This window comes from Ovis aries, chromosome 7 (assembly GCF_016772045.2).
Source record: "Ovis aries strain OAR_USU_Benz2616 breed Rambouillet chromosome 7, ARS-UI_Ramb_v3.0, whole genome shotgun sequence".
In the NCBI taxonomy this organism is placed as follows: domain Eukaryota; kingdom Metazoa; phylum Chordata; class Mammalia; order Artiodactyla; family Bovidae; genus Ovis; species Ovis aries.
This window is the reverse complement of record NC_056060.1, coordinates 26,586,350-26,613,419: the sequence shown is the minus strand read 5'-3', so window position 1 is coordinate 26,613,419 and position 27,070 is coordinate 26,586,350. Positions and strand designations below refer to the sequence as shown.

Genomic DNA, 27,070 nt, shown 5'->3' with positions numbered 1-27,070 from the left:
TTCTTTGGGACTGGAATGAAAACTGACCTTTTCCAGTCTGTGGCCACTGCTGAGTTTTCCAAATTTGCTGGCATCTTGAGTGCAGCACTTTCACAGCATCATCTTCCAGGATTTGAAATAGCTCAATAGGAGTTCCATCACCTCCACTAGCTTTGTTCGTAGTGATGTTTTTCTAAGGCCCACTTGACTTCACATTCCAGGATGTCTGGCTCTAGATGAGTGATCACACCATCATGATTATCTGGGTCGTGAAGATCTTTTTTGTAGAGTTCTTCTGTGTATTCTTGCCACCTCTTCTTAATATCTTCTGCTTCTGTTAGGTCCATACCATTTCTGTCCTTTATAGAGCCCATCTTTGCATGAAATGTTCCCTTGGTATCTTTCATTTTCTTGAAGAGATCTCTAGTCTTTCGCATTCTGTTCTTTTCCTCTATTTCTTTGCACTGATCGCTGAAGAAGGCTTCCTTATATCTCTTCTTGCTATTCTTTGGAATTCTGCGTTCAGATGCTTATATCTTTCCTTTTCTCTTTTGCTTTTTGCCTCTCTTCTTTTCACAGGTATTTGTAAGGCCTCCCCAGACAGCCATTTTGCTTTTTTGCATTTTTTTTCCATGGGGATGGTCTTGATCCCTGTCTCCTGTACAATGTCACGAACTTCATTCCATAGTTCATCAGGCACTCTATCTATCAGATCTAGGCCCTTAAATCTATTTCTCACTTCCACTGTATAATCATAAGGGATTTGATTTAGGTCATACCTGAATGGTCTAGCGGTTTTCCTACTTTCTTCAATTTAACTCTGAATTTGGTAATCAGGAGTTCATGATCTGAGCCATAGTCAGCTCCTGGTCTTGTTTTTGTTGACTGTATAGAGCTTCTCCATCTTTGGCTGCAAAGAATATAATCAATCTGATTTTGGTGTTGACCATCTGGTGACGTCTATGTGTAGAGTCTTTGCTTGTGTTGTTGGAAGAGGGTGTTTGCTATGACCAGTGCATTTTCTTGGCAAAACTCTATTAGTCTTTGCCCTGCTCCACTCCACATTCCAAGGCCAAATTTGCCTGTTACTCCAGGTGTCTCTTGCCTTCCTACTTTTGCATTCCAGTTCCCTATAATGAAAAGGACATCTTTTTTGGGTGTTAGTTCTAAAAGGTCCTGTAGGTCTTCATAGAACCGTTCAACTTCAGCTCCTCCAGAGATTACTGTGATATTGAATGGTTTGCCTTAGAAACGAACAGAGATCATTCCGTCGTTTTTGAGACTGCATCCAAGTACTGCATTTCGGACTCTTTTGTTGACCATGATGGCTACTCCATTTCTTCTGAGGGATTCCTGCCTGCAGTAGTAGATATAATGGTCATCTGAGTTAAATTCACCCATTCCAGTCCATTTTAGTTTGCTGATTCCTAGAATGTTGACGTTCACTCTTGCCATCTCGTTTGACCACTTCCAATTTGCCTTGATTCATGGACCTGACATTCCAGGTTCATATGCAATATTGCTCTTTACAGCATCTGACCTTGCTTCTATCACCAGTCACATCCACAGCTGGGTATTGTATTTGCTTTGGCTCCATCCCTTTATTCTTTCCGGAGTTATTTCTCCACTGATCTCCAGTTGCGTGTTGGGTACCTACTGACCTGGGGAGTTCCTCTTTCAGTATCCTATCATTTTGCCTTTTCATACTGTTCATGGGGTTCTCAAGGCAAGAATACTGAAGTGGTTTGCCATTCCCTTCTCCAGGGGACCACATTCTGTCAGACCTCTCCACCATGACCTGCCTGTCTTGGGTTGCCCTGTGGGCATGGCTTAGTTTCATTGAGATACACAGGCTGTGGTCCTAGTGTGATTAGATTGACTAGTTTTCTGTGATTATGGTTTCAGTGTGTTTGCCCTCTGATGCCCTCTTGCAACACCTACCATCTTACTTGGGTTTCAATAAACTGTGGAAAATTCTAAAAGAGATGGGAATACCAGCCACCTGACCTGCCTTTTGAGAAATCTGTATGCAGGTCAGGAAGCAACAGTTAGAACTGGACATGGAAGAACAGACTAGTTCCAAATAGGAAAAGGAGTATGTCAAGGCTGTATATTGTCACTCTGCTTATTTAACTTATATGCAGAGTACATCATGAGAAACGCTGGGCTAGAAGAAACACAAGCTGGAATCAAGATTGCCAGGAGAAATATCAATAACCTCAGATATGCAGATGACACCACCCTTATGGCAGAAAGTGCAGAGGAACTAAAAAGCCTGTTGATGAAAGTGAAAGAGGAGAGTGAAAATGTTGGCTTAAAGCTCAAGATTCAGAAAACGAAGATCATGGCATCCAGTCCCATCACTTCATGGGAAATAGATGGGAAACAGTGGAAACAGTGCCAGACTTTATTTTTGGGCTCCAGAATCACTGCAGATGGTGACTGCAGCCATGAAATTAAAAGATGCTTACTCCTTGGAAGAAAAGTTATGACCAACCTAGATGGCATATTCAAAAGCAGAGACGTTACTTTGCCGACTAAGGTCCGTCTAGTCAAGGCTATGATTTTTCCAGTGGTCATGTATGAATGTGAGAGTTGGACTGTGAAGAAGGCTGAGCGCCGAAGAATTGATGCTTTTGAACTGTGGTGTTGGAGAAGACTCTTGAGAGTCCCTTGGACTGCAAGGAGATCCAATCAGTTCATTCGGAAGGAGATCAGCCCTGGGATTTCTTTGGAGGGAATGATGCTAAGGCTGAAACTCCAGTACTTTGGCCACCTCATGCGAAGAGTTGACTCACTGGAAAAGACTCTGATGCTGGGAGGGATTGGGGGCAGGAGGAGAAGGGGATGACAGAGGATGAGATGGCTGGATGGCATCACTGACTCAATGGACGTGAATCTGGGTGAACTCCGGGAGTTGGTGATGGACAGGGAGGCCTGGCGTGCTGCGATTCATGGGGTCGCAAAGAGTTGGACACGACTGAGAGACTGAACTGAACTCGACTTTGACTAACTCACTCTGAAATAAAAATTACAAAACTGATACTCAGTAGGAATTACCATTGCTACCACCAAACTCCTCAGCTTTAATAATTAAGTCCCCTCAGTATACATTGAGGAACTAAGATTAACAATGGGAAAAAACAAAGTTAGCTAAATTCTGATAACTAGGTGTTTTGTTTATCATCATCTTTATTAACAGTTTTATCTTATAGTTTTTTTCAGTGACTTTATGCCTTTTACTGGGAAGTTGGCAGGGGCCGGTGGAGGTGGGAGAAATAAGGTACAGAACAGTATTTTATTGCCTAGGTAAACGATGAAGTGTACATGAGTGACTGCTTAGATATTCACTGAGTATCTCTGGAAGGATACACAAGAAACTGGGGACAAAAGTCATTTCAAGAGAGAGGACATGTGTGGCTGCGGGGGTGAGATGAAAGGGAGGCTTCCTCGGACTTTTTAAATTTTGTATCAAAAGCAAGTATGGTTTTTATTTTCAGTCATTAAAAAATTGAAATATAGTTAATTTACAAGGCTGTGTCACTTTCAGGTGTATAGCAAAGTGATTCAGTTTTATATACATATGATTTATGTATACAATATATATATTCTTTTTCAGATTATTTTCCATTATATTATTACAAGATATTGAATACAGCTTCTTGTGCTAGACAGTAGGTCCTTGTTGTTTATCTGTTTTATATATACAGTAGTGTGTTTATGTTAACCCCAAGCTCCCAATTATGTCCTAACTAAATTAAAATGTACTATATATTACTCTTCTTATGGCTATATAAACATCCAGGTCTTTGGGAAGACCTAAAGAGTTTCTTAAACCATGCAGATAATTATCTTAGCATGATGAATATCCCTTACTCTCTCTGTTAGAATATTCCATTATCTTTCTGGAAAAATTCACAGAGAGGAAAAACACTCTAATCCTTCCCAGTTGTCTTTTTTTAAACTCAGAAATGTAACTATATATACACATGTATAAAATGTCATCCTTAAGCTTAAGGGTCCTTTTTGACCCCTTGCTTAGCTACTAAAGATATTTCTGATGCTTTCAAGATAGACTCTATGTACGTGAAAGAATATGCCAATAAGACACACAACTCTCAGAAAAGACAAGCTAATACACATTAATTTTAACACCCTATCTTCGTGATTTGGACTACGGTTACCAGTCTATGAAGTCTGGTGGACTTCGCTGGTGGCTCAGATGGTAAAGCATCTGCCTACGATGCGGGAGACCCAGGTTTGATCCCTGGGTTGGGAAGATCCTCTGCAGAAGGAAATGGCAATCCATTCCAGTACTCTTGCATGGAAAATCCCATGGACGGAGGAGTGCTGTAGGCTACAGTCCACGGGGTGGCAAAGAGTCAGACACGACTGAGCGACCTCACTTTCAGTTTTCACTTTACTAGTCTATAACACGTTTCTAATTTTGAAATCTATAGAGTGAAGTATACGCTAACATCCTATATATTAAGGTGGACTGCCCTTTGGAAAGCAAATGAAATCCACAGAAGACGATGCTAGCGTCCTTTTAGAGCAATGGTTTTGAATGCTTCATACACTGGAATGCTTGAGAGGATTACAGTATCCGTCAGTTACCAAGGTTTGTTACCACCATTATCTCCTGGGCTGAACGCAGAAGAACAGACACTGAAGGCTGAACACACTCCCTCAGGCAACACTCCCCTCTCTTAGGGTCCACTCCCTTCTCCAGCAGAGGAATCACAGACTGCTTTAAGGAGGTACAATGACTTCCAGGTCTCAGACTTAAGTGTAACTATTTTAACACATAAGTCTCATTTTAAAAAAATAAGTAAAAATCACTTGTCTCGATGTTTCCCCTGAACTCTGGACATCTTTAATGCTTTAAAAGTCAGTTCCACGTGGATGTCTAACAGTCATCATTCTTGAATTTAACACACTGAAAATAGAACCCCGAATACCCACCCTCTCAAATCTGCTGCTCCTAACTTTCTATATCTCAGTAAATGTAACAATCATCTCAGCTGCTCAAGCCCAAAACAAAGGATCCATCCTTCACTGCTCTTTTCCTAAATGCCCTACTTCCAATCTGCCGACTCCGCCTCTATAATACACTCCCAAACTGTCCATTCTCTCCATTTTCATTATCATCATCCTACATCTAACTACCGGCATCTCTCTCTCGGACTATGGTAGCTTCCTCCTAAATGCGCTAGTCACACTGGTCTGTCCTTAAGCATGGAAAGCTCGTTTTCATTTTGCGGCACTCCTTCTGGTTAAATCATCCCCCGCTGCCGCTGATACACTCTTCAGGGCTACTGCTTCCCAGCTCAAACGTCACCCGCCCCGCAAGATTCCCCCGACCACCCAATCAAGGGAAACCCCACTCTCACCTCCAGTCAGTCTCTGCAGCAGTACCCCATTTCCCCTCTCCACCGCACTTATTACTGCCTGAAATTAACTTGGTTATTAGGTTATTGTCCATGTCCTCCCACTAGACTGTGAGCTCCATGAGACCAGAAACCATGTGCACTGTATCAGGAATCGTGCCTGATACATAGTGGGTGCCTAATAAACAGCAGATAATTGTAGGAATATAATCTAAAGAAAGTGCCCCAACTGTGGTACACACTAAAACTGTGTTATGATATTCCAGTTCTTTCAGAAACATGATAGGTTTATACGTGCCCATCACCCTGAAGTTAGGCATGGTAAGATAACTTGCTCAGTATTCCTGAGCAAGGACAACACAGAGTCGAGATCCCAGACAACCGTTCACATGTAACACGAATTGAGAAGAAATAATTCTTTGTTATTTTAAACCACTGAGATTTGGTGGTTATTTGTTACCGCAAAATAACAAAGCCCAGGCTTCCCTCATGGCTCAGTGGTAAAGAATTTGCCTGCCGATGCAGGAGACTTGAGCTCAATCCCTGATCTAGGAAGATCCCACGTGCCACGGGGCAACTAAGTCCATGCGCCACAACTATTGAGCCTCTGCTCTAGAGTCTAGGAGCCACAACTACTGAGCCCATGTGCCCTCAAGCCCGTGCTCCACAACAAGAAAAAGCACCACAGTGAGAAGTCCGGGCGTCACAACTGCAGAGCAGTCCTGCTGGCTGCAACGACAGAAAGCCCTGCTCAGCAACGAAGACCCAGCAGAGCCAACAAATAAAGCTGTACCTATATATATATAAAAGCTAGCCCATCCATGCTGATAAACCATCCAAGCAATGTTGTGGGCACAGAAGACGACTCTTGAGAGTCCCTTGGACTGCAAGGAGGTCCAACCAGTCCATCCTAAAGTGTTCACTGGAGGGACTGATGTTGAAGCTGAAACTCCAGTACTTTGGCCACCTGATGCAAAGAGCTGACTCAACTGAAAAGACCCTGATGCTGGGAAAGATTGAGGGCAGAAGGAGAAGGGGACAACAGAGGATGAGATAGTTGGATGGCATCACTGACTCAATGGACATGAGTTTGGGTAAACTCTGGGAGTTGGTGATGGACAGGGAGGCCTGGCGTGCTGTGGTTCATGGGGTCGCAAGGAGTCGGACACGACTGAGCGACTGAACTGAACTGAACTCACTAACTGCTACTGCTAAGTTGCTTCAGTCGTGTCCGACTCTGTGCGACCCCACAGATGGCAGCCCGCCAGGCTCCCCCGTCCCTGGGATTCTCCAGGCAAGAACACTGGAGTGGGTTGCCATTTCCTTCTCCAATGCATGAAAGAAGTCGCTCAGTTGTGTCTGACTCCTAGCGACCCCATGGACCGCAGCCTACCAGGCTCCTCTGTCCCTGGGATTCTCCAGGCAAGAGTACTGGAGTGGGTTGCCATTGCCTTCTTCAAGTCTCTTCTACCTTCAAACAAAGATAAAAATAAAGCCAAAAACCCTCCATGACTGACATCTCCCTCTTCACACCGTAGGCAAAGCCTGGGAAAGAGTCGTGTCCGTTTCCTCGCCTCCCACACCTGCCCCCTCCCACTCCAGTCCGGTTTTCACCTTCACTGTGCCACCAGCACAGCTCCAGCTAAGGTCACCCACGACTCACAGGGCTCAAAAGCTGACAGGCAGTTTTCCAGCTGCTGTCTGACTTGACCTCTCCGCAGCGAATGACCTTACTGACCTCCCCTCACAGAAATCTTCTCGATTTAAGGGCTTCTCTGGCGGCGCTAGTGGTAAAGAATCCACCTGCAATGCAGGAGATATGGAGGTGCAAGTTTGATCCCTGGGTTGTAAAGATCCCCTGGACAAGGAAATGGCAACCCCCTCCAGTACTCTTGCCGGGAAAACCCCACGGACAGAGGAGCCTGGCAGGCTGCAGCCCATGGGGTCATGAAGACAAGACTGAGCGAGCCTGGGCACACTGCACAGCTGGCCTTGTAAGCACACATTCCCATCGGCCCTCTGCTTCCCGCCCCATCTCTCCTCCGTTTCCTTGGCACACTCAGCCTCCTCTGCCCAGCCAGACGGGTCAGGCTTCCTCCGGCCCAGGCTCTCCTGCCTTTCCTTCTCTGCAACACTCAGCTCTTCCTCAGAGGCATTCGCAGCCTTGCCTGCCCCTTCAATTACCACCTGGGCTGGGATGGACTCCCCAGTCCTCATTTCCGGTGCTGGCCTGATTTAGGAACATGAAGCTCGGACGTTCATCCAATATCCAAGTCCAAACTCAGATCAAGCTCCTCCACCCAGCTCTCTCCAGATGGTGTCCCACAACCATCTTAAAGAACTGCACCACCATCCATCCAGCTGGGAGAGTCAGAAACAAGAGAGCCTTACTGACCCACGTTCTGAGGCTCTCATCCAACCCAGCATCAGCACTTCTTAGCTTTGCCTTCTGAGCCCCTGAATGAGGTTCCTGAATGAGGAGTCCCTTCACTCCACTCTGTTTCTGCTGCCACGACTCTCGGGCTGGGCCACCAGTATCGTCCCCTGGATGACGACAACTGCCTGCCTCGCGGTCTCTGGGCAACCCCGCCGGGTTGCCTCGAAGATGTTCTGAACATAATGGCTCAAGTGATCTTTCCAAAATACTAACCTCTTTATCAGCTTCTTCCCTGTTTAGAACTCTGGGGTATTATCTCACTGCTATTGGTCTAAAAATCAGACTCGACACAACCCCCAGGGTCTCGCGTGCTGGGTTCCTGGACTGCCTCTCCTGCCTCACCTCCAAACCTCTCCCCCTTCATCTGCCATGCCCAGTCACACAGTGGCCTCCTTTAGTTCCTTTTTTTAAAAAAAAATTATTAGTATTAAAACTTAAAAAAAAAGAAACTTTTAAGGTAACTCAACTAATACTACTAACTATACATACTACACAGGTACTTAATTTTTTTCTGATTAGGCCTTAGTTTCCAAATATGTCTGCCAACAAGGAGAGAAAAAACTGTTTATGTAGAGTTTAAAGGATTCTTGTTCCTTGATGTTATTTTTCAGTAAATTAATAAGTCAGCCAAACAATGAATGCCACCTAATAAAGGCTTCTTGAGAAAGTCTGTCAGCCTCTCCTTACCTGAAAACATACTTTCTAGGTAAGAATAATTTTTTTTTGTTTGTTTCATTATTATCTACACCAACTAGTCAATAATGAAATAGTTAGAGTCCAGGAAATTCTCTGGCAGTCCAGTGGTTAGGACTCTGGGCTTTCACTGCTGACAGCCTGTGTTCCATCCATGGGTAGGGGACAAAGATCTGGCAAGCGGTGGGGTGGAGGTGGGGGAGCAGTTAAGAGTCCAGGTCACTACAGAGAAAAGACTTGGACAGATTAGAAAGGCATGTTGGCTAAAATGCAGAATCATGGAATGCTGGGTCCAGGATTCTGGAGTGTGTAGACAAAAAAGACTGACTGCAGAGTTTTATATAGGAACCATATGATTAGAAATATTCCTGAAGATTATTTTATATGATAGTTGTAGAATTAGAATGACCAGAATGGAAAAGCCAAGGGTGCTGGTCTCATCCACACTATGCCATGAGTCCTCCATAGATGAAAGGCCAACTTTTTATCAACATATATGATTTAGTTTTGCAATAACACTAACCATACTGTTAATAATGTAATTAAGTGGAACAGGGAATAGGCAAAGCACAGATTTTTGCAAGTAAAAGCAACACTGAAAAGTCAAGCTGGCTTCAACATAAGGCCTGGTGATGGACACAAGTGCACTCTGTGAGCACGAGGAGCAGTCAGGGCAGCGATTACTAATAGTTCTGAAAGGCAGTCAAGTGAACAACGGATGCTTTACAACAACTAGGAGGTATGTTTATATTGTAGGAATGACTGGGTTGTAATCATGTAGATTTGCATTCTGAGTTCTTTCAAAGCTTGTCTTTCCTTAAAAACAACTCATTCCTTCACTCATTCAACAAATATTAGGTGCATGAAAAAGGGAAGCGACAGTGTTAGTGGCTCAGTGATGTCTCTTTGTGACCCCATGGCCTACAGCTCCCCAGGCTCCCCTGTCCGTGGAATTCTGCAGGCAAGAATACTGGAGTGGGTAGCCATTCCCTTCTCCAGGGGATCTACTCGACCCAGGGATCAAACCTGGGTCTCCTGCATTGCAGGCAGATGCTATACCGGCTGAGTCATCTACTAATTACCATTCTAGGCACTGGGAAACAAAAGTGAACAAAACAAAGATCCCTGCCTTCCTGGAGCTTGCATTCGAGCAGCACTTAAAATTCCATTCTAAAATTCCACTCCCAATTTTATTATATGGGAGTAGCTTTTACAAATGCCTTTGGAAGAAATCACTTATGATCTATGAGTAACTCAAGCTAAGATGTGAAATACCAATAGTCTTCTGGTGGTAACCACAAAAGCAAATACTTCACAGACTCTTAAGAGCTGGAAAGGACCTTGGAGATAATTTCAATTTACAGATAGGATTAAGGGATTTGCCCAAGAACGCTCAGCCACTAATAAGAGAGCCAGGCTTAGAACTGTGACTTTGTGTTACAGCATTTCCTATATAACACCAAGCTGCCTGTTTTAAGATTATACTAAAGAGAAGAAACGCCAGAATGGGCATTCATGATTCATACATAGGTGGGAGGTTCCTGAGTGACTTGTCCAAAGGCAAAAAGAATCTTAGGCAGTGTGTAACACTGAAGGGGAGAGAGGTGATTATAGTGAAGACAAACTGGGGGGAACTTTCAGAAGTTTCTTCCCATCTCTACCCTCATCATGTCCCAAGAACAAGGAAAATACAAAACTTTTCCAAAGTTAACGGATTTGAACTCTAAAGAGTCAACAGAAAAAAAAGCCAAATTACATCCTATCCAATTTGAAAAGCATATATGCCCAGTAAAAGTACCATTTGTATTAGCGTTAAGGTTTTTTTTTTTTTTTAATTTACTTTCCTATGTTTTCCACAAACTACCAGATTAACTGGTATAGATCAACAAAAATAATGATTGATAAAACAGCAATGTAATATTGACTGACGTGATGTACTGAGGCATCTCACCAGTGGACAAGACTTTCTAAAGATAATTCCTCCTCCTCTGGGAGAATTACATTCGCCTCTTGCTTATAAATTTTGGCAATCTATACATTTAAAAAAACCCCAAACTAGTCATTTAATCTTTCAAAGTAAAGATTCATGATTCACAAACTTAAGCCTTACTTAGTATTCTAAAAGAAAACGTATTTTTGAAATGGCAACCCACTCCAGTATTCTTGCCTGGAGAATCCCAGGGACAGAGGAGCCTGGTGGGCTGCCATCTCTGGGGTCACATAGAGTCAGACATGACTGAAGTGACTTAGCAGCAGCAGAAGGGGAAAAACTTGCTAAGAAAGAACTGAAAAATAAGCTTAGTACAAAAAAAGAAAAGTTAAAAAAAAAAAAGAGGAAGATTACTAATTATAGGAGTTATAGGAAAAACGAAAGCTGATAGGCATCAAGGATCCTCATTAAAATCTCATTATGTGTCTCTGTAAATAGCAGTTTATATACCTAAGATGCAAAGTATTATGAGAAGGCCAGTTTTTAGATTTTTTTTTTTAATGTGGACAATTTTTTGAAGTCTTTATTGAATTTCTTACAACACTGCCTCTGTTTCAAGAGGTTTTTTTGTTTTTGTTGTTATTTAGCTGCAAGGCATGTGGGATCTTAACTCCCTGACCAAGGATCAAACCTGCACCCTCTGCATTAGAAGGTGAAGTCTTAACCACTGGACTGCCAGGTAAGTTCCAAGAACCTCGGTTTATCTTAGTAGCTGTACCATTATTTTAGCTTCCCAAACTTAAAATCTTGGAGATGCCGTGAACTTTTACCTCTACTGTTTCCTACAGTTAATCAGTCATCGTGATCTAATGTCTTCCTTCAAAATGTCCTTAAGGGCTTCTCCTGCGGCTCAGCTGGTAAAGAGTCCTCCTGCAATGCACGAGACTTTAGTTTGAGCTCTAGGTTGGGAAGATCCCCTGGAGAAGGGAAAGGCTATCCACTCCGGTATCCTGGTCTGGAGAGTTCCATGGACTGTACTCCATGGGGTTGCGAAGAGTTGGACACGACTGAGCGGCTTTCACTCAAAATGCTCTTTTGAATACAAAGCAAATATTTCCAACTTCAAAACAACACACACACACACAAAAGAAGGCTGACCATTAAAAAAGAACATTTTTCAAAGAATGAGAAATATTCATGATCTGCTGAGTCAAAAAAAAAAAGAAAAAATCCCCCAAAGAAGAAATGTGCCTAATCCTAGATTTATAAAAGAAAACACCAATCATCATTTTTTAAAATTTGAAAAGAACCACCGCAAGAAAATGTTAACGGTTGGTCTTTCTGCTTGGGGGATTTTGTAAGTGGCTTTCCCTCTTTTCACACTTTCTTTGCATTTCCTAAATTTCCTACCCTGAACATACGTTATTTTTAAACTTAGGAAAAATATTATTTAAATCATAGTCTCATTTCACCACCTGTGCTTTCTTAAGGCATGCTCAGTCATTTTCTGACTCTTTGCAAGCCCATGAATGTAGCCCCCCCAGACTCCTCCGTCCATGGGATTTGCCAGGCAAGAATACTGGAGTGGGCTGCTATTTCTCCATTCTCACTGCGCCTATCCTAACTCCTTACAACCTCTCCTTCCCCCAAGACTCTAACAACAGTTGTCTTCTTGAGGTATCTGAAGCAGCTCCTCCCTAACTTTAATACTGCTTGTGCTCCTGCTCTGAAAATTCATCATTCATACTTCTCTAAAGCACATGGAGGGAGGCTAGCCATGTTACCAAAGCTTTAAAGAGGGTTTCTCAACCTCATCAGCGCTGACATTTGGGGTAACTAGTTTCCCTGCCCTGCTGCAGGATGTTTAGCAGCATTCCTGGCCTCTATCCACTAGATGCCAGTAGCACCCCACCCCCCAAGTTGGGACACTGCCAAATGTCCCCGAAGGGCAAAACAGTAATTGAGAATCACCATTTAAAAGTTGGTAAACTTCTAGTATCATCTCTCTCTCTGCTTTATATTTATGTCAGACCTAAACTTCTGTGATGTATGGGTCTTATATAACACTCCTGGCACTCTTCTGCCATAATCTTCTTCTCCTCAGTAGGAACTTTCCAAAGAGACCAGACTTACTGTTCCCTAAAAATATAATTTTCACTCCCAATTCCAAGTCTTTGAACACACTGCTTCCCCACTAAAATTCCCCATTCATATTATTCAAGGTCCTACATCCAATCTTCAGTTTGGGTTCTCTGCAGAAGCCTTACTGATTTCAGTCCAGTTCACCACACACCCACTGCATTCATGAAGCAAATCTCATGTTATCTTTTTTTTTTTGGTGGTGGTGGTGGTGGTTAATTTTATATTCCAAACTAGACTAACTTCCCTCAGGTTCTGCTGCCCTGGCACATTTCTTTTGTATAACTAATTGGGCCTAACAGTGCTTAGTAACTGATGAATGAAATTTAAATGCTCAGCTGTAAATAAGTGTAAATGGTTATTTCTTCTGAAATGATTTTGGTTTTGAATCCTATTTCTTGTCATGGGGGCTTCCCTGGTGGCTCAGATGGTAAAGCGTCTGCCTGCAATGCGGGAGACCTGGGTTTGATCCCTGGGTCAGCAAGATCCCCTGGAGAAGGAAATGGCAACCCACTCTCCAGTACTCTTGCCTGGAAAATTCCATGGTCAGAGGAGCCTGGTAGGCTACAATCCATGGGGTCGCAAAGAGCAGGACACGACTGAGTGACTTCACTTTCTTGTCATGGAGTTATTATTTAAGCTAATTCAGTAAGTTTTCAGAAACAAACATTAATATACAATGGTATATTTTAAGGAATACATAGGTTTCAAACTCTACACTTTTAGGAAATGATACAAACGAATTCGAATTATAAACTACAACACAAACTTAAACTTTATACATGCTATTTATCTTAAAATAGCCAATGGATTTTTTGCTTAATTCACAAAACTTAAGCATGTCCACGGGAGAACGCGATTTAACAGCGTGTGCATGTACAGCAAGGCACCTCACAGGTATATCAGCTCACCAGCTGGGAGAAGTAAGTGAAATGGAACTGCTTTGTAAACTAGAGAGAACCACGTGTAAAGGAGGCAGTAGAGGAATATAGCTACAAGAGTGGAGCCGGTTTGCTTGGGTCCCCATCATATTAGCTGTGTAATCTCGTACAAGTCACTTTTAACTTCTCTGTGCCTCAGTTTCCTCCTTGTCAAAATGAGGATAATAATTCTGCCCATATCAAAGTTCTCAAAACAGTGCTTGGCACACAGAAAGCACAAAATAAATATTAACCAATGTTATTATTATAATGCTAATTATTGGCCAATTTAAAGCCTCAATGTATAAACTCTGATTCTAGTCTTAAGTTGTTTAAACACACACACACACACACACACACACACAACGAAATAAACTATAGAAACTGAAGTTATTAGGTAGACTAGTTTCTCTTTTTTGCCAAGTGCTAAACTGGTGATTGTTACAGACCTAATTTGTTACGATCCCTTTTTTTTTTTTTTTTTTTTAAGCTCTCAAAGAAACTGACATAGACACCTCTGTTTTCAAGGAATTTTACGAGCCATTAGAAAACAAATCAACTCTTTGTTTTCTCCATACTTAAGCCAATTTAAGAGCGTGGTAAAAGCCTAGGTAGTTACAGAACAACTTTTCAGAAAATACAATGAGGTTTTTAAAGTTGCAATCAGCAATTCCTATGCAGTTATGTCAAGTTTTTGTCCTGCTGAACAAAAGGCTATGTGTCAGGGAAGCAAGGACCCGGCAGAAAATAAGGAAATGCCACTGCCGGGCCTAGGCGGCTCTTGGGAAAACCTGTCCTCAAACACAGTGCCTCAGACGCCGGCGTCCTTCCCCCTCCGCGGGATGCACACGTCGGCTCCACCCGAAGATAAACAAGTGACAGTAGGTTCCGTCCACGCCTCTCCCGGCCCAGACCTCCCGCGCCCACCCGGGCGGCCGCCAGCACCCGCCGCCCCGACCCTCCTCGCCACAGTAGCGCAGGGGGCTCCACCGGACACCGCCGCCTCGCCGCCCCGACCCCCGACCCCGGCAGCGTCACGCGGGCCAGGCCGGGGAGAGGCCGCCGCGGGGCCTGCAGGTGGGCCCAGGGCGCGGTCAGGCCCGGCCCCGGCAGGGCAGCCGCTGGCGCGAGGCAGGCGCAGGCCCGCTCGTCACTTACCGGCGCCTCATGGTACCCCGGCGCCTCCGCCCAGCCCAGGCGCTGACCGACTGCGCCCGGCAGCCCAGACTATCCCTCGGCTCCCCGGCCGAGATCCAGGAACGGCCATTCAAACGCCGCCGCGCGCGCGGCCCGCCGGGATAGCTCCCCCTAAGGCTTCTTGGAGGCTCCGCCCAGTGCTGGCTCCGCCTCTTTCAGGTGGCTTAGGGATGGAGGGAGGGGGAAGACAACGTGTGGCCACAGTGCCCCCTGGCGGCCACAGGTACGCAGTATGTAGTCTTGCTATGTATGATGCGGCAAGTAATACTGCTCTAGGAACTGAGATGTAAAAGTCAAAGAAAGAATGACCCCGCGCTAGTGACAGTCTAGTGGATAAAACCGTGCTTTAAGTGTTGGACCAGAAGGAGCAAACAATCTGCTATAAAAATGTGGTGCAGGGAGAGATTTACTCACTCACTCTCATTTAAGTGCTCCAAGGCAAAATTTTTGAAAGGGCAGACTGGAACTCTGCGACCTTTGCGGAATCATATAAACGCCCTTAAGCTTTGGTTTCCCCATCTATCAAATGGGGTTATTAATGGTATCTGCCTCATAGTCCTGAGGATTACATGAGTTAACACATATAAAATTCTTAGAGGACTGTATCAGTCACTCAGTCGTGTTTGACTCTTTGTGACCCCATGGTCTGTAGCCTGCCAGGCTCCTCTGCCTTGACGTTTGGCAGCCATGTGGCTGCCAAACAAATACAAATGGCAGCCCCTGCTCCATTCTCCAGGCAAGAATGCTGGAGTGGGTAGCCATTCACTTCTCCAGGAGATCTTCCTGATCCAGGGAGAGAACCCAGGTCTCCTGCGTTGGAGAAGGATTCTTTACTGTCTGAGCCACCAGGGAAGCCCAGCACATAGTAAGCACTATATAATTGTTAGCTCTTATTTTTTACTTCCTAATACTTGCTGGACTCTTTTCTTGACTCTTAAGAACACAACGAATATGCGTGATGTAGACCCTGTCCCCAGGAAGCAGGCTCAGTTTCTTTAGGATGGGGAACACTGAGATGAGGTTAGGATTGGGTCTGTCCCTGAGGTGATGTTTAATTATCGAGGGTAATTCTCTTCATCGTAGTGGAGACAGAGTCTATCTTCAAAAGTAAGCTACTGATCAAAGTTAACTAAATTGTGATGGGAGCAAGTGCATCTTTGGTGGGCTTTTCATCCCTTGCAGAAGCCACCCAAGTAGCGCATTTGACGAAACAGTTGTTTCGTCACATCCCCCACCCTCCAAAAGACATCACTGCTTTTCGAACTCCATTAAGAGCTCCCCATGGCTGCCTAAGGAACAGGTTGCCTAAGTTGGGTTCAACAATATTTTTGAAGGCCCACCATTGTGCCAGGATGCACTCTACCGGCAGATAGCTTGGAGGAGCTCACAGTGGCTTGGATAAATAGGGAAGGAGATCATTCCAATACACTGTGGTGAATGCAATGATAAAAGGTTTATCCTAGATGCTCTGGAACTGGCAGAAAAATTAATCAGAACTAAAATATAATTGTGTGATAATAACAATATATTTTTTCTATCTAGTAACAAGGTCCTAAATACAAAAAAAAAAAAAAATAAGTAATGGTAAAAATCTCAGGCACTACTTTAGGTTGATGGGAGAAATACTGTTAGGGTATGTTTTGCATAAGCAGTCTTGGAGAGCTTCTCAGATCATACCAAGCGCAAGCAGGCACATGCCTCTGCATGGGGCACCGCCTGTTAACAGCTGGGAGGGTTGGGAGAGCCCAGCAGGTTGAGTGACGGAGGGAGCAGAAGCTCCGAGTTCTAGGGCTGTGTAGCATAGAACGTTCCCTGACTAGAACTTACACTAAGTGGGTGTGCCATTTTAAAGAAAATAAAACTCATATATAGGTGAAGTCACTTTCTCTCAAGCTATTTCTTCATCGCCATTATCACAAACAGGAATTTCTTGACCCATTACACAAAGGCAATGTGCTGGGCCCTCCCCACAGGAGGGTCAAAAGAGTGTAAGGCATAGTTCTTACCCTCAAGGAAGGCTGGGTGATGAGGTAAGACAACTAACGGAGTCCCAGGACTCAGGGAATCTGCGGTGTTGACACAGAAGGATTTCAGCTCAAACAAGGCCTCAGGTTGTCCAAAGGCCCGAAGAGAACCTTGATATTCTCATTTCTAAAACTTCTTAGGGCAAGAGTTTCAGGTAGGTTTGTCTCCAGACTTGGGTTCCAGGGTTTAGGGACATTTGGCCCATGTGGCTGCCAAACCTCAACATAGCTTAAGGTGAAAAGGAATAAATTTGCCTTCATATTGCTATTTTGGAAATATATACCATTTTAGTGATGAAAATGCAGGTCAGTTTTCTTCACTGATACTTTTCAGTCAATAAAGTGGCATTCCCCGCCCCCCCCGCCCCCCTTGGAACTCAATCAAGACTTTTTAATGGATTTTTTAAAAGTGCGTTCCACAGATATTTTTATTATCCCTGCACCACCAGACCTTATGCATAGAAAAGCAGTTCTCAGAGAGCCCTCCGATGTCTCAGAGAGTTCACCCCTCTAGCCATTCCCTCAGGCCTTCCTTCCGACTGCCTTAAATATTCCTTCCATTTGAGTGATCAGGCAGCTGAGTTAGCCTCTCTGCCCTACATCTCCCTCTTGCAGGGATATGGACATCTTTCAGGAGCAGTGTGTAGAATAACTATGGCTATAAACACCCATGTAAGAAAAGAACTCTCATGCCATGCCATAAGAGTGCTTCTGAGTGGAGAGTCAGGGGAGAGATCATGTAGGAAGGTTGGAGTCGAGAGGATTTTGACAGTGGGAGAAATACAAAACAAATTCCAGGACTGCTCTCTGTCCCGATTTGAGTCCGGTGGAAAGAGCTCTAGCTAGTAGCAGGAGCAAAGACTGTCACCTGACAGGTTGTGGAGATCTGGAATGATCAAGCGAAGGTGTTTGGGAAAGAAAAAAATTATTAGAAACCAGTAAAAGTCTATTACTTATGGACAAGCACGGTTTCTATTTGAACATGTGTTTTTTTCAGATGTTTTGCTATGCAATTATAACTATATTTAAGAACAGAAATGAGATCGTATCCTACTTACCACTTTGTAAGCTGCTTTTTTATGATAAATATCATATTTTGTAGGTCAATCCATACAAAATCAATTGAAGTGCCAATTTGTATAAATGCACATAATAATAAAAATGGCAGTTGAAACTTAAAAAGGCATAGGCATTGAGCAGGGAAGTGACAGAGTTACATCGATACTTTGGAAGGATTAGTCTATCATCAGGATGCAAGATGGCTAGTGAGAGGCGGCAGGGAGGACGGAACTTTAGGTATGAAGTGCCGTCATTCAGGTCAGAGGTTCAGGGAACCTGCGGATTGACTATGGTGATGCCATTCTCACCCCTCCAGGATGATGCTGGGCCTGGTAGAAGACCAGCGTGAAGAGATGTAAAACACAACAATAGCTCATCCTTTCCATGGCTAACTACATCCACTGCTCAGCCTCAGAGCCCCTGGAAAATTCCAGGCAGCTGACTTTGGCAAAGTGAGAAGGCCGTCCCTTTTATTCTGCTCCTCCCTTCCCCACCTTCCTGTGTAGACTGTGAAAGGAAAGAGTGACAGGAGGGAAAGTTTCAGATAAGCCAGTACCACTGGAAACTAGCAAAGTGCACTCCTAGTTTGCAAGATTTACAGTCGTTTCAAATACCACCACGGTACACATGCCCTTCTCGGTGGCAGAAGCAGCAATTTCCTGGATTTTGTTTGAGGGGTGGAGGGTGGGGACAGCTGACTGGGAGCGGATCCTCCTGTTAAAGCAGTTTGTTTTGGATGCAGCTGTTACCCTTTGCCGGCTGGAAAGCAGATGATGATATTTGTTGTAGATTTTTCAAATCTGAAGCCCAAGAGACCATCTTCCCCCTCCCCGACAGACCTCCTGCAACTAGGCACACTGTCACCAAGTGAAAGAAGGGAGGGGCAGCATGTTAGAGTGGAAGGGACGCTAGCTTTGGAGCAAGGTTCACCTCTCGCAGGAGCCTAGACTACTGCCTTTGGGCCCTTCCACGCCACTTTACCTCAATTGCACAATGGGGAAAACAGTAACTCTTCTCTCAGGGGATGCTGGGAACAGGGCAACCCATGTGAAACACTCCAGTAGTACATTCCACAGTGACTCCCTCTGAGATACTTCCCACCCCTAAGGTGACCTCTTCAGTGATTTTTCTAAGAGAAGAATACAATCTGGTTGACTGCTCCCTGGGAAAGCCAGACTTGGAATTAGACCAGCTCCAGGAGGGGGACTAGTGCTGGGGAGACAGATTCACTGTGGTGCTGACGGCCTAGTAATCAGTACAGAGTATCTCAAAGCGGTGACCATTCGCAAAACAAGTCCAGTCATGTGGTTGCTTAGAGGGTTCATCACAAACGCACAGTGGAGAGGAGTTCAAAGGCAAGGTACAGGCAAAAAGGAAAGGAAATGGCAGGACAAGGAGCATCAGAAGCAGGATAATATCTTTGGGAAGGGTACTTGAAAGAGCAAACAGCCTCAAGAGGTCTACAAAGGTCTACAGCCTCAAGAGACTGGAGCTGCAGGGAGACCACGAAAACTGAAGTCTGCTTCTTAGAGCCAGACACAAGGCCAAACCACTTTGGCAGTAAGAAAATTGAGTCTGAACAGAAACTGGCTATGCAATATTAAATATGTTCTTTGGAACACCTGTTCTGCAAGATGTCGCTAGATTGAAAATAAAAAGAGGGAAAAGGCTTCCTTGGCTACAGCAGTTTGGTAACTATTGGATACAACAAATATTTCTTTACTGTAGTATACCACTTCTCAAAGTCTTTAAAATACCAACATTAATTGTGACTCTAAAAGAAAGACAGGGAATTCTTTGATGGTCCAATGGTTAGGACTCCACACTTTCACTGCCAGTGGCCCAGGTTCAACTCCCGGTAGGGGAACTAACATCCTGCAAGCCTTGAGGAGCAATAGATAGATAGACAGATAGACAGATACAGGTATGCGAGCATGCTCCGTCACTTCAGTCATGTCTGACTCTCTGTGACCGTGTGGACTGTAGCCCACCAGGCTCCTCTGTCCATGGGATTCTCCAGGCAAGAATACTGGAGTGGGTTGCCATGCCCTCCTCCAGGGATCTTCCTGTCCCAGGGATAAAACCCACGTCTCCCGTGTCTCCTGCATTGCAGGCAGATTCTTTACCTACTGAGCTACCTGTGCAGCCCAAAGTTACCTCAACTCTGAATCCTTAACGGGGAGAACACAAGTAGTCTACTGCGATATTCTCACCTACAAAGGGTAGCAGGACTAGCCCCAGTCCTGGGGAGTGGAGTGTGGCTCCAGTTGCAGCTGGGTGGAGAGGATGGTGGAAATGGGCAGCGAAAAAGTGCAGTTGGTGGTGCCTCACGATCTCAGCCGAGGCTGGATAAAAGCAACAGAACCTGAACATCTGTCAGAGGTATCAGGGAATTAAAACGAACACAAAAACCTGAAAGATTTAGCCATGTTTTTTCCTTTGCCTGTCCTTTACCTTTTATAAAAATAAAAATATGGCCCTTCATGGAATAGCATGTTATAAAATATGTGTTAAATAAGTCAAAATATAAATCAAAAATGTCTGAGAGAGTCTAAATCAAAGTGTCCATGAAAATTGTTATCATTTTTTTGCATGGTAGGATTTATTACCTTTTTTTACTTATTTGCATTTTCCATTTTATACAATAAATTTAAAAAAAAAAAATAATTGTTTAAAAGTAACTTTACTGGGACTTCCCTGATGGTCCAGTGGCTAAGAATCTGTCTTGTAACGTAGGGAATGTAGGTGCAATCCCTGGTCAGGGAACTATGATCCCACAGGCCACAAAGCCACCAAGTCTACAAGCTGCACCTGCTGAGCCTGCAAGCCACAACTAGAGTCCATGTGATGCGATGGAAGATCCTGCCTAATGCAGTGAAGATCCTCTGTGCTGCAACGAAGACCCAACACAGCCAGATAAACAATTAACACATATTTGTTTAAATACAGAAATTAAAAAAAAAACACTTTGCTAATTTACAGCAATTAGGAAATTAAAACTGCAAAATTTTTAAAGTTTAGGATTTGATTTGGCAGCTTTGGGGAATATTATTTTAGTATTTGTGAATACTTCTCACTTGAGCTAACCCTGGTTAGCTTAATTCATTTGAATGGAACCCCTTTCAGAAGGAAACTTGTATTAGTTTCTAGGACCACGGTAACAAAGTACCAGAAACATGAGTGGCTCAAAACAGAAATACAATCTCTCACAATTCCAGAGGCTGGAAAGCCAAAATCGAGGTGTTGGCAGGGCCATGATCTTTCTGCAGGCTCTACACAACAACCCTTCTTCCTTGCTTCTCCCTAGCTTCCGGTGGCTGGGGCAGTCGTTGGCTTGTGGCCACATTGCTCCAGTCTCCCTCCATTGTCGCATGGACCTCCACCCTGCGCATATGTCTGTGTGCCTTCTCTTCTTCTGAGGTTCCGGGTGGATGTGAATTTGGAGGGGACACTATATAACTCACTACAAAACTAAAGATAATTTAGTCCACAAACTCTTGAAAATACAGATTAGCACATCTTGGAGGGCCTATTTGAATCTATTAATATTGTAACTGTAACTTCTGTGGCTGCTGCTTCTGCTGCTAAGTCGCTTCAGTCATGTCCGACTCTGTGCGACCCCACAGACCGCAGCCCACCAGGCTCCCCCGTCCCTGGGATTCTCCAGGCAAGAATGCTGGAGTGGGTTGCCATATCTTCTCCATTGCACGAAAGTGAAAAGTGAAAGTGAAGTCGCTCAGTCGTGTCCAACTCCTAGCGATCTCATGGACTGCGGCCTACTAGGCTCCTCCATCCATGGGATTGTCCAGGCAAGAGTACTGGAGTGAGGTGCCATTGCCTTCTCCAAACCTCTGTGGCAGGTGACCTTAGTTGTATGAATCTCCTACAGAACTATGCTGACAAAGTACCCAGGGATATTTTCATAGCAACCTTTTTTTTTTTTTTCCATAACACTGACAAATGGGAACAACCTAAATTCTCATCAATTAGGGACTGGTTAAATTATCATACATTTATGGCATGTATACTCTTCAGCCAATTTCTCACAGCTCTGGAGGCCGGGAAGTCCAAGATCAAGATGCTGGCTGATTCAGTTCCTGGTGAGCACTCCCCTCCTGGCTTGTAGCAAGCCACCTTCTCACCGCGTCCTCACATGGCAGACTGAGAGAGCAAGCTCTCTGGTGTGTCTTCTTCAGTTCAGTTCAGTTCAGTCGCTCAGTCGTGTCCAACTCTTTGCGACCCTATGAATCACAGCACACCAGGCCTCCCTGTCCATCACCAACTCCCGGAGTTCACTCAGACTCACGTCCATCGAGTCAGTGATGCCATCCAGCCATCTCATCCTCTGTCGTCCCCTTCTTCTCCTGCCCCCAATCCCTCCCAGCATCAAAGTCTTTTCCAATGAGTCAACTCTTCGCATGAGGTGGTCAAAGTATTGTTTCAAAGTTTCAGCTTTAGCATCATTCCTTCCAAAGAAATCCCAGGGCTGATCTCCTTCAGAATGGACTGGTTGGATCTCCTTGAAGTCCAGGGGACTCTCAAGAGTCTTCTCCAACACCACAGTTCAAAAGCATCAATTCTTCAGCGCTCAGCTTTCTTCACAGTCCAACTCTCACATCCATACACGACCACTGGAAAAACCATAGCCTTGACTAGATGGACCTTTGTTGGCAAAGTAATGTCTCTGCTTTTGAATATGCCACCTAGGTTGGTCATAACTTTCCTTCCCAGACACTAATCCCAGTGTGACAGCCTTACCTTCATGGCCTCATCTAACCCTGATTGCCTGTCCCCACAAAAGCCCCAGGTGGCGCTATAATAGAACCTGTCTGCCAACACACAGAGAGACATAAGGGTTTGATCCCTGGGTCCAGAAGATCCCCTGGAAGAGGATACAGCAACACACTCCAGTATTCTTGCCTGGAGAATCCTGTGGACAGAAGACACTGGTGGCCTACAGTCTGTAGGGTAGCAAAGAGTCAGATACAACTGAAGCGACTTAGCGTACACACACACAGAAAAGCCTCATTTCAAATAAATACATTGGGAGTTAGGGCTTTGACATATGAATTTTGGGAGGACACAAACATTCAGCCCATAACAATTCTCCTTATAAAAAACTCAGGCTATAAAACAATGCTTTAAAATGGAACCAACTGAAGCTTTTTAAAAATTAGCACATAAGAAAAAATGCCCCAACTGACCTGGATTGGTCATTCAGATCCTGGATGTAGATTCCAGTGTTCTTAGATTCCAGTATTCTGTGTGGTGGGATGCAGCTTACCCTACTCCCAAGACACCTGACATTGATCACCACATGAATCCAGAGTAACCAAGCTTGAAGAAACAGGTTACACCATCAGAGATGTATCATTATGACTCACACTATGGTTGTCATTCTTATTCTTTAATGGATCTGTGGGAATGGCAATCCTCCCAGCTTCCTAAGCAAGTGCTGGAGGGAAGTGCTATAATGGGAACCTGTTCAAATGTGAATTTCACAACCGTCCTCTTGAAATGAGAAAGGTAGTTGATAACGAAGAATGAATGGCATTACTAGCCAGCCTCTTCTCCGAGCACCATATTATTTCATGTCATTGCTGACAGGGGCATTTCATGGCACTGAATAGCCATGAACCAGAAACAGAAAAAATTGTAATCTGCATAGAAACGATGCAGAAACCCAATCTGAACTAACAAGGTAGGATCTTACCCCTCAAAATATATATATATTTTTTCTGATAAAGGGGTTTGAAAATGCATAGACAAAATGGAGCAAAAAATTTTCATCCTGTTAAAACCCTATTACTGACATGGAAACAATTGTACCATGAATGGTATAATAGTAAGGTGTTCCTTTTCAGAAGACAACAATGATAGCAGAGTTAAATAACACAAATAACTAGAGATTGCAATAGAAGCCCATTTTACTGAAGCTGCTAAAAAGCTTAGGAGCTTTTTTTAAAACACTGGGGGAACTGGTTGAACCAGTGAGGCTAGCCAAATAGAATTATAATAGAGACATTGTAAAATGGCATAGACCAAAAACTTCAGAGGTAGCTGTAAAACCTTTTCCTTTAGAGGGATGCATTCTCACAAATCTGGTTGTATGAACAGAAAATTTCTTTGTTCATTTCAATCCAAATGCAGATGCTCTGGAGAAAATGGCATGAAGTATTAGAAACAGTCAGCTGCTTAGACCCTTAAAGGGCTTCCCTTGTGGCTCAGCCTGTAAAGAATCCACCTGCAATGTGGGAGACCTGGGTTCGATCCCTGGGTTGGGAAGATGCCCTGGAGAAGAGAAAGGTTACCCACTCCTATATTCTGCCCTGGAGATGGACTGTATGGGGTCGCAAAGAGTCAGACACGATTCAGTGACTTTCACTTCACCAGACCCTTCAAGAGGTGTTTGGGGATGAGAGGGGAAGACACAAACACAAATGCCAAAACTGGACAGTGGCACAAACTGTAAGGGCAGACAAGGCAACTCATATGACCTGTGCAATCATGGTTTGCCTTCTCATAGTTTCTTTAATTAAAATAACATTTGCTCAAAGCCACAAAGTAAGGGAAGTTTAATATTTATTTTTACAATTTCAGTATTCCTATTATTTTCTAATTCAAGTTTCTCCCACGGGAGAGGAATACAAGGAGGCTCTCAAAAACTAATGACTGCTTAAACTACTCTGTGTAAATTCAAACCTTGTCATTTTAGAGCAATGAAACACTCTTAGGTCAGTGGTTCTGAACCCTTGCTGCAAAGTAGAATCACCGGGAGAGCCACACAAAAAACACTGATGCATTTGATCCCCCCTAAGCAGACGAAGTAAAATCTCGAGGTGTGGCCAAGGCATCAGTATTTTCTAAGGGCTCTCAAGGTGAATCTCTGAATCATTCTGCTTTTAGGTTTAAAATCATGTCATATTATAATTAATAACATTTTTTCCTCTAAATCCAAAAGTGGTAGCTGCATAATGCAGAGAATTAGGAAAAGTATGGAAAGTACAATTTTAAAAAATGATCTGAAATCTCACTATTCCTTTATATGTGGTAATCTAGTATGTCAGTCCCTTGCTTTACACATGAAGAAATGAAGGCCAAGACTTCCTTCCTCTCTTAGGAGCTCATTTGGAGTCAGGATTAGAATATAGGTTTCCCTTTACTTTTCCTGCAAAACACATTTTTGTGCAAAAACTTGGATCCACACGAGTTTCATTCCAACCTGAAACTCTATTTCTATAAAGAAGCTATTATTTCTCATGATATTCTAACAAATTTTAAGAATATCAGTCAGATCATTAAAGAGTGACTTTGCCTTTCTCTTGAATTTGAGCACATAGGTAGGCCCCTGTGTTCTACAGAACACTAATTCCATTGGAAACTAACAGATGTAATGAAAACAAAAAGAGAGAGACAGATTTCTCATTCAGGCAGACTGGAAAACAAAATGAAAGAAGTTTCTTTACTGCATCACTTCTTGTGGTTTTAGTGTTATACAAATAGCACTGAGAATCTCTGGGATGTATGTGCAGAATACAATATCTCGAATTTATTTGACCTTGGAACCTTTCCTCAGTTCTTTGGAACACATTTCAGCAAATAACACTGTGAGATTCCTAGAATAAAGGAGTAAATAGATCTGTAGTACCTTATTAGGGGCTTCCCAAGTGGTTCAGTGGTAAATACTCCATCTGCTGATGCAGGTTTGATACCTGGATCAAGAAGATCTCCTGGAGGAGGAAATGGCAACCCACTCCAGTATTGTTGACTGGAAAAATCCCATGGATAGAGGAGCCTGGTGGGCTACAGTCCATGAGGTCGCAAAGAGCTGAATAAGACTGAGCCACTAGGCATGAACATGAGCACTCTAAAAAATTTATACCAAGCAGAGGCGTACTTTAAAAGGGAAGGAGTATATGACTTGAAGGACAATGGCAGCAATATTGGTTATAAAAGGGCAAAAAAAGCAGTAAGCAACTTAAATACCCGGTAATAGGTTTAATTATGATATAGGCATATAATTAAATATAAAACCCAATCACTAGGAAGAATGTTGGAGATTAGTGATGTTGAAAAAACACAGGACTTCCCTGCTGGTCCAGTAGTTAGGAGTCAGACTGCCAGGGTGAGGGTTGGGGGACACAGATTCCATCCCTCATTAGGGAAGATCTCACATGCCAAGGAACAACTAGGCCCCTGCGCCACAACTACTGAGCCCATACCCAGCAACTACTGAAGACGGCTGGCCCTAGAGTTCCTCCTGCACAAGAGAAGCCACTGCACCATCCCTGCTCCTCATAACAGAAAGGCCACATGCAGCAACAAAGACCCAGCATAGCCAAAAATAAATAAAATTTAAAATAAAATAAAAAACATGGAATGCATTTGTGGCAAGCACTCCGTTTAAACTCAGAACAAGCCTTAAAAGCAGGTTAGGCATGAAAAGGTTTGAAAACAAATAATCTGACTTGCCCCAAAGTCACACAATTAAGTAGCGAAGCCAGGACTCAAAGGGAAACTGAATCTCGAGCCCAAGAGTCTTAAAATGCCCACAGGCTTCCCAGGTTTTGTGCAGGGCAGGGATAGAACTATCTACGACGCATTGTTACTCTGAGAATTAAAGAATATAATAAACACAAAGCTCCTGGAATACGGTGGACATTCAACACTCAGAAGCCACTAAACAACTCGCTCAAAGTCACACAATGCGTGGTTTAACCACGCATATAAACAGAAATTTGAACTTGTGTTCCCAAGAAGACGTAGAAGTTGCAGAAGCACTTGCCTTCAACGCTTCCCTGGTAACTCAGCTAGTAAAGAATCTGCCTGCGATGCAGGAGACCTCGGTTCGATTCCTGGGTCGGGAAGATCCGCTGGAGAAAGGCTAGGCTACCCACTCCACTATTCTTGGGCTTCCCTGGTTGCTCAGCTGGTAAAGAATCCGCCCACAATGCGGGAGACCTGAGTTCCATCCCTGGGTTGGGAAGATATCCTGGAGAAGGGAAAGGCTACCAACTCCAGTAGTCTTGCCTGGAGAATTCCATGGACTATACAGTCCACGGGGGTCGCGAAGAGTCGGACACGACCGAGCGACTTTCACTTCACTTTCTTGGCTTCAACCTCTAACGCAGGGTCAGTATAGACTTTCCTCTGTCCCATAAACCGCACCTCAGAGGTCAAGTAACAGCCAGAAGGTCTCCACAGAAAGAAGAGAAAGCGCAACAGTCCCTGCAACAGTCCCTTTAGCACCAAGCTCACCAATTGGCCACGGCACAATTTCTGGGACGGAAGTGACGTCTATA

General features: G+C 43.9%; 1 protein-coding gene and 1 long non-coding RNA gene across 4 annotated transcripts in view; both read right to left on the bottom strand.

Annotated features, from left to right (window-relative positions):
* KATNBL1 (katanin regulatory subunit B1 like 1) overlaps positions 1-14,780 on the bottom strand; it is a 58,344-nt gene extending 43,564 nt beyond the window's left edge. For 2 of the 3 annotated variants that reach the window (XR_009601462.1, XM_015096913.4), the window contains exon 1: positions 14,647-14,780. The gene's annotated coding sequence lies outside the window, so the exon portion shown is untranslated. Of the gene's footprint in view, positions 1-7,032; positions 7,173-14,646 lie in introns of all 3 variants that reach the window. The other variant, XM_042252229.2, reaches the window with a different exon arrangement.
* Positions 14,781-17,108: 2,328 nt separating this feature from the next.
* Positions 17,109-27,031, bottom strand: LOC132660174 (uncharacterized). Its single transcript, XR_009601460.1, has 2 exons — positions 25,417-27,031; positions 17,109-23,105 (listed from the first exon to the last, which is right to left on the bottom strand). It is a non-coding gene; the product is annotated as an uncharacterized LOC132660174 (long non-coding RNA).
* Between the last annotated feature and the right edge of the window lie 39 nt (positions 27,032-27,070).